The sequence below is a fragment of the Lactuca sativa genome, chromosome 7 (genome assembly GCF_002870075.4).
Source record: "Lactuca sativa cultivar Salinas chromosome 7, Lsat_Salinas_v11, whole genome shotgun sequence".
In the NCBI taxonomy this organism is placed as follows: domain Eukaryota; kingdom Viridiplantae; phylum Streptophyta; class Magnoliopsida; order Asterales; family Asteraceae; genus Lactuca; species Lactuca sativa.
The window spans coordinates 74,934,955-74,948,701 of record NC_056629.2 but is presented as its reverse complement, the minus strand read 5'-3'; positions in this window follow the sequence as shown (position 1 = coordinate 74,948,701).

Genomic DNA, 13,747 nt, shown 5'->3' with positions numbered 1-13,747 from the left:
AATAATAAGGTCCCAACAAAATAACTAGTAGCGATGTCCCGATGCTCCATGTCAAGCCTTAGCCTCTTTAATCTTAACACCTGAAAAGTTATAAGGGAAAAACATAAGCATGAAGCTTAGTGAATTCAAACACAGACATTGTACTGACATTCATATTTACTAGCCCTAATCCATTTTCCAATTATAATGATAAAGACAAAGAACGAATCAATGTCTATATTACGAGAAGGACTTGTAGGTTTGAACCGCACCGGGAAGATCCCGTATCATTTGGCCCTAATCACCGCACCTCACGAAGAGTATTACGTTGGTGATCTTACCTACCCACCGCACCGGTAAATCCGTATCCTTTGGTGGTGTCCCCATATCCATAAATAGTTACATACAGTGCACATGTACGAATTAAAACAATACTTATATAGCATGCTTTTATAATAAATTCATATAATCACACACGAGCTAACTAGCAAACACAATCATTAATACAACGGTGTGAGAGAACTCACCTTGAGTGAGTATTAAGGATGGCTAACAATCAAATAATGCTACCAAGCTTGAGCAAACTTCGAAACCTCACCTAAGAAGGACTAAAGGTTAGAAAGGAGATGTAACGAAGCTATGAGTTGAGAAAAGAGTAATCACAGCAAGGTCTCTAAAACAGACCTGCTGTTCAAAACGGATTTACTCCAAAATCTAAAACAGAAACATAGCTTTAACTAAATTTTATAGGAAACTATGATTGCTCTGGATTCCACAACTATAAAGAACTCATTCTAACTCCAAAAGATGAATTAAATATGAATTTTACAAAATGGTGTATCACTTCTGTCTCTAAAAATACAGTCAGGTGATGTTGGCCAATTCTACCCAACTTGTGAGTATAATTAGTCCAAAAGAAAATTAAGAGAAGTAAAGGACATACAAGTGAAAGTCTCAGAGTTGGAATTGAATGAAAAACATCTCTCAAACTCCAGATATAAAATTCACATTGTGGACAATCACAGCACTAGCAAAAGCTGGTGACTGCCCACTGACCTGGATAGTGGATCCATTATAACCAATTTATAATTGGAAATAACACCCCATATTCTCCAGATCTTAAATTCATAATATAAGGAACATATATAAACTTGGAATCACTCTGGATCCTTTTCCAAGCCTTAGAAATGATGAAAACAAAATGACATATCAGAACAGACCCGGATCAGACCTAACAGCAAAGATGTCATTCTTTCACATAGATAAAGCCCTTATCAGTGAGGTTGGCCTTCTTACGAAAGTTATACAACTCAATTTGTGAACTTTTGGAACTGGTTTGGGGTCCGTTTGGGTTCTAGATCTCCAGATATGATTTTTACAAAATGACTACAGATCTGATGGAAAACAGAATCGTAGCCACCCGTGATTCCTTTTTGGCTTATCCATCCTTCTCCTTTTGAAACACATTTTAAGATGTGTTCATCATCCCAATTCAGTCCCCATGATAATGGTGGTACTAAAAAGGGTTAGGGATCATTAGGATTTCATTTAGCCACAAGGATGTAATAATAATCAACATGAAAATAAACATAAGCACATAAAATCATCATTCTCCCTTTTAGGGTTTCCATGATCTTTTGCCACATGTAATCCCCTAGATCCATCATCCACCATATATGGGGTGAAGATAGGATCTTGAGATGATGTATAACATACAATTACAATAAAATAAGAAGGAGAATAGGTGAAGATGAAATCATAAAACTAGAACAAGGTTATGAATCAAGTCGTAAGAAAGGATAAGGAGGTTCATACCAATACGAATCAAGGCTGGAAATAAACAAGAATTAAGCTCCAAACAGCCCCTTGGCTGCTCTTGATCCCAAAGAGAGAGAGAGGGACGATTTTTGAGAGAGAGGGAGGGTTTAGAGTGTTTTCCTTGTGTGTGTTCCAAATGATTCAATTTACACATTAAGTACTATTAACTAGATGGACTTTGCAAATAGGCCCATAGCCCATGGACTTCAATAAAAGGAGTTTACAAGATGATCAAAAGAGTCCAATAACATAAGAAATTAGACATTGGTTAAATAAATTAACCCAAGGTTACAAGGATAATTAAATTAAATTAACCAAACGTACCGAGAAAACCCGGGGCGTTACAACATTGCATCATGATAGCCACCATGAACTTCGAATTCCAAAAGTCCTACGAGGACATGTACTCGTACGAGATGCATCAAGACTTATTGGAGAGATACCACCAGAACGCGAGACAAGAGCGTTATGAGATTTTCACTAACATGATTTCCGCTAAAATGGGTCATGCAGAATCTCTTACCGTGCACCTGCAAAAGATGCAAAGGTATGTCGACCGCCTTCGCAAGTTAAATGTTGACTTCGGGGAAGACTTGGTGATCGACATGGTGCTTCACTCTTTGCCTCCGATGTACAATCAATTTAGGATGACCTACCACATGAACAAAGAAGATGTCACCCTAAGTAAACTCCAAGGTCTCTTGAGGGTCGTTGAGAGCAACTTCAAAGACAAGTCTGTTGCACCAACTCCCAATCCACCTGCTGCTCCTGTCTTGGCTATTGGTCAAGGGAAGGGAAAGAAGAGAAAGGCTTCGTCAAAGAACTATCGCAAGTTTAAAGCCCGAGATGGTGCCTCTTCTAGTGGGACCAAAGTTGATCCCGTTAAGCCCTGCCCTAACCCTAAGGAGGCAGAGTGCCACCAATGCCACAAGATAGGACATTGGAAGAGAAGCTGCCCAGAGTACCTGCAAGCCATAAAGGAAGGAAAGATCAAGCCATCTTTTGCAGGTATATACACAATTAAATCTAACGATTCTAATCATGCTATTTCTTGGGTTCTTGATACCGGTTGTGGTTACCACATTTGTTCTAATGTGCAGGGACTAAGAAGAAGTAGGGATGTGGAGCAAGGAAGAATCAATCTAATCATGGGGAATAGAAGATCGTCGCCTGTGACCAAGATTGGAGTGTATTCTTTAGTGCTTAAGAATAATTTATGTTTAGATTTGAACAATTGTTGCTATTCGCCAGAAATGGCTAGAAACATCATTTCACTTCATGGTTTATATAGACATGGTTTTAGATTTTCTTTTAATAATGAGAATGGTTCTATTTTAGCTTATCTAAATGGTGTCTTTTACTTTGAAGCTATACCATGTAATGGAATTTATGAAACTGTTATGATTGTTGATAACTTAGGAAATGATGTTTTGAATATAGATTCTTCCACTAGTATGGATAAAGCATCCTTGTGGCATTATCGTCTTGGACATGTCAACAAGAAACGCATAGCTCAACTCCAAAAGGATAGAGTGTTGGAGTCATTCGACCTTAGAGAAGATGACACATGCGAGTCTTGTTTACTTGGAAAGATGACTAAATAACCCTTCACGAGTACGTGTGAAAGGGGTGAGGGTCTATTGGACTTAATACATACCGATGTATGTGGACCGTTTAGATCAACCACGAAGGATGGGAACCGCTTCTACGTAACTTTTACCGATGATTATAGTAGATATGGGTAGGAAAAGTCAGAAACCTTTGAAAAGTTCAAAGAGTTCAAGAATGAAGTGGAGAATCAATTGGGTTGGAATATCAAGATGCTACGATCCGATCGAGGAGGAGAGTACCTAAGTCTTGAATTCCATGATTATCTCAAGGAGTGTGGAATAGTTTCGCAATTGACGCCTCCTAGGACACCGCAGTTGAATGGTGTGGTAGAAAGGCGTAATCGAACCCTATTGGATATGGTTCGCTCTATGATGATTTGTGCTTCACTACCTATCTCTTTTTGGGGGTATGCCTTAGAGACTGCCGCCCATATCCTTAACCGAGTCCCTACTAAGAAGGTTACCAAAACACCTCATGAGATGTGGACAGGGAAAGCTCCCTCGTTGGCACATATGAAGGTTTGGGGTTGCGAGGCTTTCGTAAGACGAGATACTCACGACAAGCTCGAACCTCGAAGTGAGCGATGTATTTTTATCGGCTACCCGCAGACATCCTTTGGATATCTCTTCTATAGACCGAAGGACAATGTTGTCCTTGTTGTGAGGAGAGGAGTTTTCCAAGAGCGAGAACTCATAGGCCAAGGAGACAGTGGGAGACAAATAGAGCTTGAAGAGATTCAAGAGTCGGTAGATGAAGGAACCTCTACCGCTGGCGCTCAACCCGAGGAGGAAACTCCGGTTGAACCGATTGATGAATCCTTACCTCTTAGACATTCCAATAGAGTTAGAGTTCATCCCCAGTTTTATGGTTTTCATATTACTACCGAAGGGGACACATATATTAGTGATGGTACACTAATAAATCTTGATGAACCTAATAGCTATAAGGAAGCCATGGCAGGCCCAGAGTCTGCGAAATGGAAAGAGGCAATGGATAGCGAGATCTAATCCATGTATGATAACCAAGTTTGGAATTTGGTTGATTATGTACCCGGGCGTAAGACCGTTGGGTGCAAATGGATCTTCAAGAAGAAGACCGACGTGGATGGAAACGTACACACATATAAAGCGCGATTGGTTGCGAAGGGCTTTACTCAAACTCCCAGAGTTAACTATGATGAGACCTTCTCACCAGTTGCGAAGATTAAATCTATTAGAGTGATGCTAGCGATCGCCGCATTTCATTATTATGAGATTTGGCAAATGGATGTCAATACCGCTTTCCTTAACGGAAAGTTGGCTGAGGATGTTTACATGGCTCAGCCAGAAGGGTTTGTGGATCCAAAGCATCCGAATAGAGTGTGTAAGCTTGAGAAGTCCATTTATGGACTTCAGCAAGCGTCTCGCAGATGGAATCTTTGCTTCGATGAGAAAGTCAAAGAGTTTGGATTTGTACGAAGCGAAGACGAATCATGTGTATATGTCAAAGCCAGTGGGAGTATAGTAAGCTTCCTCGTTCTATATGTCGATGACATATTACTCATAGGAAACGACATCCCGACCCTGCAGGAGGTTAAGTCCTAGCTCGGGAAGTGCTTCGCTATGAAGGACCTCGGAGAGGCTTCTTACATTTTGGGAATAAGGATAGTAAGAGAAAGAAGTAAGAGACTAATTGGACTTAGTCAGAATACTTACTTAGAGAAGGTACTAAAACGTTTTAGTATGGAAAACTCGAAGAAGGGAGAATTACCGATACCAAGTAATGCCAAGTTGAGTAAGACTCAAAGTCCGAGTACCGAAGCTGAGATTGCATAAATGAGCTGAGTACCATACGCTTCCGCAGTTGGCTCAATCATGTACGCTATGACTTGTACTCGCCCTGATATAGCCTTCGCTTTGAGCATGGTTAGCAGATTTCAAGGGAATCCTGGTAGAAAACATTGGATTGCGGTGAAGAATATCCTTAAGTACCTTCGGAGGACGAAGGAATGGTTCTTAGTCCTCGGAGGGAGTGATGACTTAAAGGTGTGAGGGTATAGTGACGCCAGTTTTCAGACCGACAGGGACAACTACCGTTCACAGTCGGGCTGGGTCTTTACCCTGAATGGAGGAGCAGTGACATGGAAGAATTCCAAGCAGGAAACCGTAGCTGATTCAACGTGCGAATCAGAGTACATTGCAGCGAGCGAAGCGTCGAAGGAGGCAATATGGCTGAAGAACTTCATCGGTGATCTTGGAGTTGTACTTGCCATAAAGGAGCCCATGGAGATTTTTTGTGATAACGAAGGAGCGGTTGCCTTGACCAAGGAACCGAGGGATCATGGTAGATCACGACATATCGACAGAAAATATCACTTCATTAGACATCGTGTAGAAGAAGGACAACTCGTAGTGAAGAGGATATCATCAGAAGATAACCCAACAGATCCGCTTACGAAGGGACTGAGTAGGGTTAAGCACTTGCAACATGCTAGGAGTATTGGGCTGAAGGATGATATTAACATAGATTAGATAGTATTAGAAACGTGTAATAGATAAATGTAATTAACATTTGATGATTAAATAAAGGAGTTTTATTTATGAGTAATGTTACTATCTTATGTTAATTGTTTAACTATTGTTTCACTTTGCATGTTTTGACTTCCAGAATAATTGAGTTTATTAGGAATAATCGAATTATTCGAATTGTCCACAATCGTTCATGTGTTGGAAGTAGATATGAATGAAGATTGTCGAGAATTGGTGTGTAGATTGTCTAAATGGTGTTAGACATAGCAAAGGGTTGCTGCAACATTCATGAGTGCTTATGAACTAGTTTTAAGCATTGGAACAAACCCACGCTTGCTGTAATCACCTTATGGAATATGATATAAAAGGGTGATCGCAAGACGATAATATCATATAGTCTTAAAACCTAGATATATGGTTTGTTATTTGTTAACTGATTGTACATTGATAATGCGAAAACACATCAGTAACTCAGTGTTATAAAACGCATTTTTGTGTATAGTTGGTTAATGAATAAGTAAATGCATATAAGTCGAAGTTTATCTTAACTTTTATCTAAGAAGATAAAAGCGATATCTCGGCCGCTCGATGATTTGATTTGACTTATGTGCCGGGCCCGGTCAGAACTGAATTGATGTGTTCGATTAAGTTCTATGTCGAATAAATCAGAGAACGAGAAACCTAAATGCTTGACTAACCATTCCATAGGATTGTAAGCATGATATCTAACAGAGGACTGTACGATCCCTTATCTAAAGGACAAGATTGATTAAATCAGAGTTTGACAGCATCTTTGAGAGCTACGATTGCAAACCGAATTGTACTTGTGCATATAGTTACTAGACTTATCCAAGTGGGAGACTGTTGGAATAGTGTCTAAGGCTGCAACTATATTAGGCAAATATTTGATCCGGTTGTGCATGGTCCTTTTGGGTTGCCTTCACCATAGCAACTTGATAGGATGATTTATTAAAAGAGAGTAAATATTATTAATATATTATGAGAATAATATAAAGAATAATAATATTGTTATTTGATTAATATAAGTCATAGAATTAATTGGAATTAATTTGGTGACTTAAAGAGATTAATTAAATAAGAGGGTATAAACTGTCAATTGTTTGATAGTTAAACTTTAGACTGTAAATCCATATAGATATGGATTGGACGGACTCTAGGAGCTAAAGGATAGCTCAAATCGTCCAAGAGTTATCTAAGGAATGGATTTGGATAGCCTTAAGAGAAGATTATCCAATTAGGGTTTAGGTTGTAACCCTTAAGGAGTCTACAAGTATAAATAGACCCTATGGCATAAGGAAATCGGCACCTAACCTAAAGTAGAAAAGCCCTGGCCGATTTCCTCCCCTCTCCTCTCTCCCAAATTATCCTCCTTGCTATTTGGTGTTTTGTAAGCCATTAGAGGAGTGACAATTGTGACTCTAGAAGCTCCAAGACAACAAGATCAACAAGGAATTCAAAGGTATGATTCTAGATCTGTTTCAATATTGTTATTACACCTAAATAGTCATTAGAAGTCTTGGATTCAAAGCATGTTTAATTAGAAAGCCTAGATCCGAGCATTAGGGTTTTGCATGCGCACATAGGAAAGTTCTTATGGCTAAAACCCATCAGTTGTCGCAATTCGGAAGGCATTGGAGAGTAATGTGTGCGTAGATTCGAGGATCATGAGTTGTGAGTTGAGCTCTCATTGGAGATGAGTGGTTCCAATTCTACTGTTAAACTTGACTCTCGAGTTGAGTTTGGCCCTATCCGTTTAAAGGATAGATGACTTGAGGGTTTGGATTCCTGATGGATTTCTTCTTGAGAGTTAAAGTTTCCGTATGATGTTCTAGACCTAGGATGGTCAGCTCGTTTGGCTCGAGAAGGACCGCAACATGCATGAAGTTAGTGAGTGTTAGACGACAAAGGTCGGAAGTGGTGTGTGACTACAAATCGGTTGTACTATTTGCTTGAGGTAAAGCAAACTTAGTGGTTGCATGTTCGATGCGATTGGTTGAAATAACTTGGTTGGACGAACGGTTGGGGTCATACTTGGGCTTGTGGCCACGTCGTTCAAGTTGTCGGGCGTATAAGGGATGGTAAGGAATGATTTCAAGGACGAAATCTAATTTAAGTCGGGGAGAGTTGTAACATCCCGATTGTTGAATAAATAAATAGATAAAGATTTATAGCCCTAAAGTAAATAATATTTAGCGGAGTGTTGGCGTTGGGAAGCCAATTGATGTAATTATGGGTTTTGGGGGTTAAAGTGTAAATTCCAGGCCGCTTTGTAAATATTTCTGGAGTTGGTAGCTGGTTGGTAATTGTTGAGACTTGTATTGTTTCGGATTATTAAAGTCAGGGTGTATTTGGTAAGTTTTGGGCCTAAATGGTAAGGAATTTAGGGAATGAGGGGTAAAAAGGGAAATTAGGGATAAAAGTTGAATAAGGTCTGGTGAAGAGGGACCGATCTTGTACAAGTTCAAAATTTGATAAGTGGGGGCATGGATTATACCCAATGCTTGTTTCATTTCCCTGTTACATTCCATACCCTAACCCTAGGGCATAAGACTTCAGCCGCCATGCGAGATGCCCCCAGCCTCCACCCTCCGTGTTCGTGCGACACTCCGATTAGACAGCCGTTGCTGCCGCTAACCCACCACCATTACGCCATTGTGGCTGTTGGACAACATGAACCCGTTGAGCATCGCATGTTCGTTGGAGTTGGGCAGCGTGACCGTGACCTCCGTTCGTCGGGAAGAACCCATCCCCAGTTCCCTGCTGTGATTGCTTCCTTCCTCTTCGCTTATTCCCTCGATGTGCCGCCGTCACCGTCTTTTCACTAAGCAGCAGTCGCAACGGATCTTATTCTTTCCTCCGACCACCTTGGGCTGCCGCGCAGGTGGTTGTGTACAGGTATGCTTTCAACAATAAGTCGTGGCCTAGATATGTTGTGTTGTGTTAAGGTGTGTGAACAAATTGTTGGACCGGAAAAAGAAAAAAAATGCACCGCCACCACCCCAAGGTGTTGGCTGCCACCTATTTTTATTTCCTTCCGCCCTGTGCTGCCACCAGCTCCCATGAGAGGTGGTTGTGGGTGTGTTTGTGAGTTTATGTTTGAGTATAATTATTGTTTTCGGAAATTATGAGGTTAAATGGGTGCTTGTATGGCCAGAAAACCCCTCACCACCACCGTGAGGTGGTGGCTGCCGCCAGGAGCCGCCACTGACCACCACTACCTGAGGTGGTAGTGGGTGGTGCTTGACATAGTGAACCCTAACCGGCCCAAATGCTTGATCTGAGCTTGTTGGATCGCTATTGGGATAGAAACCCTAATTAGGGTTTAGAAAATCCTAATTTTGGGTTTGTTGATTTGGGCCTATTGGGACCCGCGTTTGGACTAGTGGACTGAAGATAAAACCCATGTCAATTTTATTATATGATCTATTAGTGGAATAATGGACTTAATGGGTTAAGACCTTAATGGGTTAAGTGAGAAATACTTAACCATATTCGTCATTTTATCTGAAAACCCTAAGTTTTAGTTAGGCCTTGTGATTGGGCCTTCCTATTGGGTTTTAGTATTTGGGCCATTGATGGGCCATCCAAGAGCAGTCATGTGGACTAGAATATTTAGATGGGCTTTAGGGTAAGGCCCATATAAGGGTTTAGGCCCAATTTGGAAAATTGGGCCATGGTGGGCCCAATGGACTCGAGTCATATGTGTACGAGGTTGGTTGACCATGTTTAGACCTAATAATGTGAAGGTTGCTCTTAGATCCTAATGGGGTTATTTGTGGGTTTGGCTTAGTGATAGAAGCCGGAGTGTAGAAGCAGCATTTTTAGGATCTGTTCGCCACCAGAGGTCAGTCTTCTCACTATACTTATCTGTGTTATAATTTGTGTTTAAACAATGGGTCATAGTATATTATTGACCAGAGGATTTCAGTACATATAGACCAGAGGGTCTTAGTACACTATCGACCGGAGGGTCTTATTTGTTTATTATGTGTTATATGTTATCGTGCATACTGTCATTGTGACTTATGCTGTCAGGGGTTGACTATGACTTTGACTTTGACCAAGGGTTGACCAGTTGTTTTCCAGGGGCATTTTGGTAATTGTTGGATATTGTTTTGAGTTCAGTGCTTTGGTGGTTGGCCAGTGGTGGAGATCTTATCAGTGGTCGGAGCAGCTCGGGTTTATCTGTTCAGTCAGCAGTTGCGAGGTGAGTTATCCTCACTATATCAACAGGGTCTAAGGCACCAAGGCCGACCCTTTATCGGATTGAGATCCGGGTATTGGTTGTTATGTTATTGTTTTGATATGTTTGTATCCTGGTAGCTAGGATGGTATATGTTAGAGACCTGGTTAAGGTCGGTATCCTGTTATGTAGGATGATGCTATGCTAGTGACCGGTTAGGTCGGTATCCTGGTTAGGATGAGGATATGTTATGTGATCTGCTAGATCGGCGTGTTGACTGTGATTTGTTATATGATTGCATGTTTATGTGCATATGGTTGTTTGGACTGGGGTTGGGTTGAGGCGGGTCCTGCTTTGTGCTGTAGGCCAAGATACCCAGGGCGGACCGGTTGTCCCGAAGGCCAGCGAGCGGTCCGGATAGGCTGTAGGCCCCAAGAGGGCGGACCAGACGTGCCGAGGCTCGGAGAGTGGACCAGGCCGACTGAAGGCCCGGTGCGGGCGTATCAGTCATACTGTAGACTCAGAGAGTGGACCAGGTGGATTGAAGGCCCGGTGCGGGCGGACCAATCACACTGTAGACTCGATGTATATGGCTAGACTCGGAGGGTGGACCAGGTGGACTGTTGGCCGGTACGGCGGACCAGTCACACAGTAGACCCAAAGTGCATGGTTGTTCTGTGTTCTGATATGATATGACCTGTTATGCGAGTATGGTATATTTGATTGGTATTTTGGGGGGTATCTCACTAAACTTTCGGGCTTACAGTTGTGGTTTAATGTTTTTCAGGTTCTTCAGGAGACCGTGGCAAGGCAAAGGCGTGATCGTACCGCTCCTCATGATTATGTTTTATGATGTGATTCCGGGAAGACTATGATAATAATTGTATTGAAAACCTTTTTGTAATAATATTAAGAGAATGGGTTGTTTTTGAAAAGTTAAAATTGGTTGAATTTTTATGGTCGTTACAAGTTGGTATCAGAGCCTTGGTTTGAGTGAATTGGAGGAACATTCGTGTGAATCCAGTCTCAAATCAGGGAGAGTTTTTAAAAGAGAATTTAAAATGGTTTTCAAAATGAGTAAAAGGAGAACGCGGAGGTACGATCAGCCAGAGCCAGTAAGTAACCCCAAAATAGCATACATGATATTTGTTTTTGAGCTTTGATAGAACAGCATGCTAGTACTAGGCTAGAGATCTTCATGGTTTCATGATAAGTGTTGCCTGATTTATGATGCCTGCTAGCCTAGGGTCCTCTGTGGGAGATTTCCGGTGTTCCTCTAGGAGTGAGGATTGAGCGTTTGTTATGTATGTTTTTCACTAGAGTGTTGTGGTAGTACTTCATACAAATATGGGTAGGTGTGGAAGGTAGTATGGGCCCGTACTACTGAAAGCACAGGACCCATACGTGTATGAGGGAAACCATGACCTCTAGGGTTGGGTTGAGAGTTGGTTCCCGGGATAGTGGGAAGTGTCTGAGAGTTTGTGGTGTTTTTCAGTATGGTGGTCACGAGGCATGCTGGGAGCGGATCTGGGTCAGGATCAGGAGCCGGAGAGGGCGGTCAGGATGGGTCGGTACCGCCCGAGGTTGTGAGTCAGATGAGCACAGGCGAGTTGGATGCTAGGATTCGTGAGATCCTGCATGACGAGGTTGCTGCATTGTTCCGGGCCGAGCTGCCTGAACTCTTTGGGTCGATCAAGACTGTCATGGTTGAGTATTTTGATGAGCGCTATGCGGCTCTTGCTGAGACGGCTGCCGCGGCGGCTATAGCGGCTGTAGCAGCGGCACGAGGAGGAGCCGGTCGAGGTTTTCAGTATCGGGACTTCGATAATATGAAGCCTCCTACCTTTGATGGAGTTCAGGATCCGATTGTTGCTATGAGATGGTTGTCGGACATGGAGGGGTGTTTCTTCACGTGTCATGCCCTGCTGATCAGAGGGTGAGGTGCACTCTGAACCTGTTGAGTCTCGAGGCGAAGGATTGGTGGAGATTGACCACGGAGTCATATTCGGATGCGCAGAGGGCTGCGGTTTCATGGGATCAGTTCAAAGAGATGTTCAGCACTCGTTATGTTCCACTGGTTGAGAGGGAGAGATTGGCTCATGAGTTCTTTGAGCTGAAGCAGGATTCGGAGTCGATGACAGAGATCACCAGGATGTTCACTAAGAGGGAAATGTTTTGCCCTGAGTTCACTTTAGAGCAGGCTTAGATGTCCTGATATCTGAGTATGCTCAAGAGGGATATCAGACAGTTTGTGTCTACGCAGAGGTGCGAGACCTTGTTGGAGTTGCAGGAGGCCGCCAGGCGGCGTGAGTTGGAGATTGAGTTGCAGTTGCGAGAGCTAAGGCAGACTACGGTACAGTTGTAGCCGGCGCCGAAACGGTCAAAGACCGTTGATTCTAGGGTGGGAGATCAGAGCAGCCACACTTGTGGGAAGTGTGGGAAGGGTCACACCGGAGTTTGTAGGTCCGGTGGTATATGCCGCAAGTGCGGAAACGAGGGGCACTATGCGAGGGATTGTCGGTAGTGAGCCCCGGGTCGGGATTTGAGGATTCATTATCATTGTCATCAGGTTGGGCACTTGAGGGTCAACTGTCCACAACTTGCTACAGGACCGGTGCAGGCTCCAGCACCGGCCACTTTGAGGATCACGGGTGGAGGTCAGGGTGGAGCGGAGCCCCCAAGGGCTCAGGGTCGTGCTTTTCAGCTTACAGCAGAGGAGGTCAGAGCAGTGCCAGATGCAGCTGCGGGTATGTTTCTTTCTTGATGTCTTATTATCTTGTGATTAATGTGGAGTATTGTTTATCTTCTAGTCTCGCTGTGTGGTTTTTGGTATGGTTATGGGTTTAGTGTTGGGAATTTTGTTGGTTATCATTCATGAGGGTTATTAGTGGAAATCTGGCGTTTGGTCTGAATGTCGGGTAGCATCTGCAGTCTGAGGAGTGGTTAGCTGAAGCCTGAGTTTCTTTCGAGCTCGGGATGATCAGTGTTGATATGTGATTTTGTGAAAGTTGCTAATGCTAGTGGGAATTAGTTCGCGTGTTCGTGTTTGTGTTGTGTAGGGTTGTCGAGGGAGATCGGTGATGGCGACCGGTGATTGATAGCCAGTGTTATAAGTTGGGGAGGATTGGAAAATTCTCCAGAAGATCGATGAGCATGGGATGTTGTTTAGCTGCTTGAGATTCAGCAGTGTTCTGCCAGCCAAGAGCGTAGGCTGGTGTGAGTAAGTGGCAGGCATGCGGGGCAGGATTCAGACCAAGGGCATTTGAATGTGGAGGGCCTGGGATCAGGCCGGGATTGAGTATGTATGATGGAGATAGAGTTCGGAACCCCTAGAGGGCTAGAACAGTATGCATGGGAGAGTTTTCTCGGAGGGATAACTCGGAGGGATGAATGCTAGTTGAGCGGTCCGGGTAGAATGAAGGCTTGTAGGTGTACCAGTCAGGCCGAAGGCTCGGAGAACGGTCCAGCCGGGCTGAAGGCCCAGGAGGGTGGTCCAGAACGGCTGAAGGTTCTGAGAGTGGTCCTGATTGGCTGAAGGCCTGGTAAGGCGGTCCAGTCATGCTGAAGACTCTACAGGTGTCGATAGATCGGTTCGAGGAAATGGATTGAGTATGTCGCGATGTGTTAG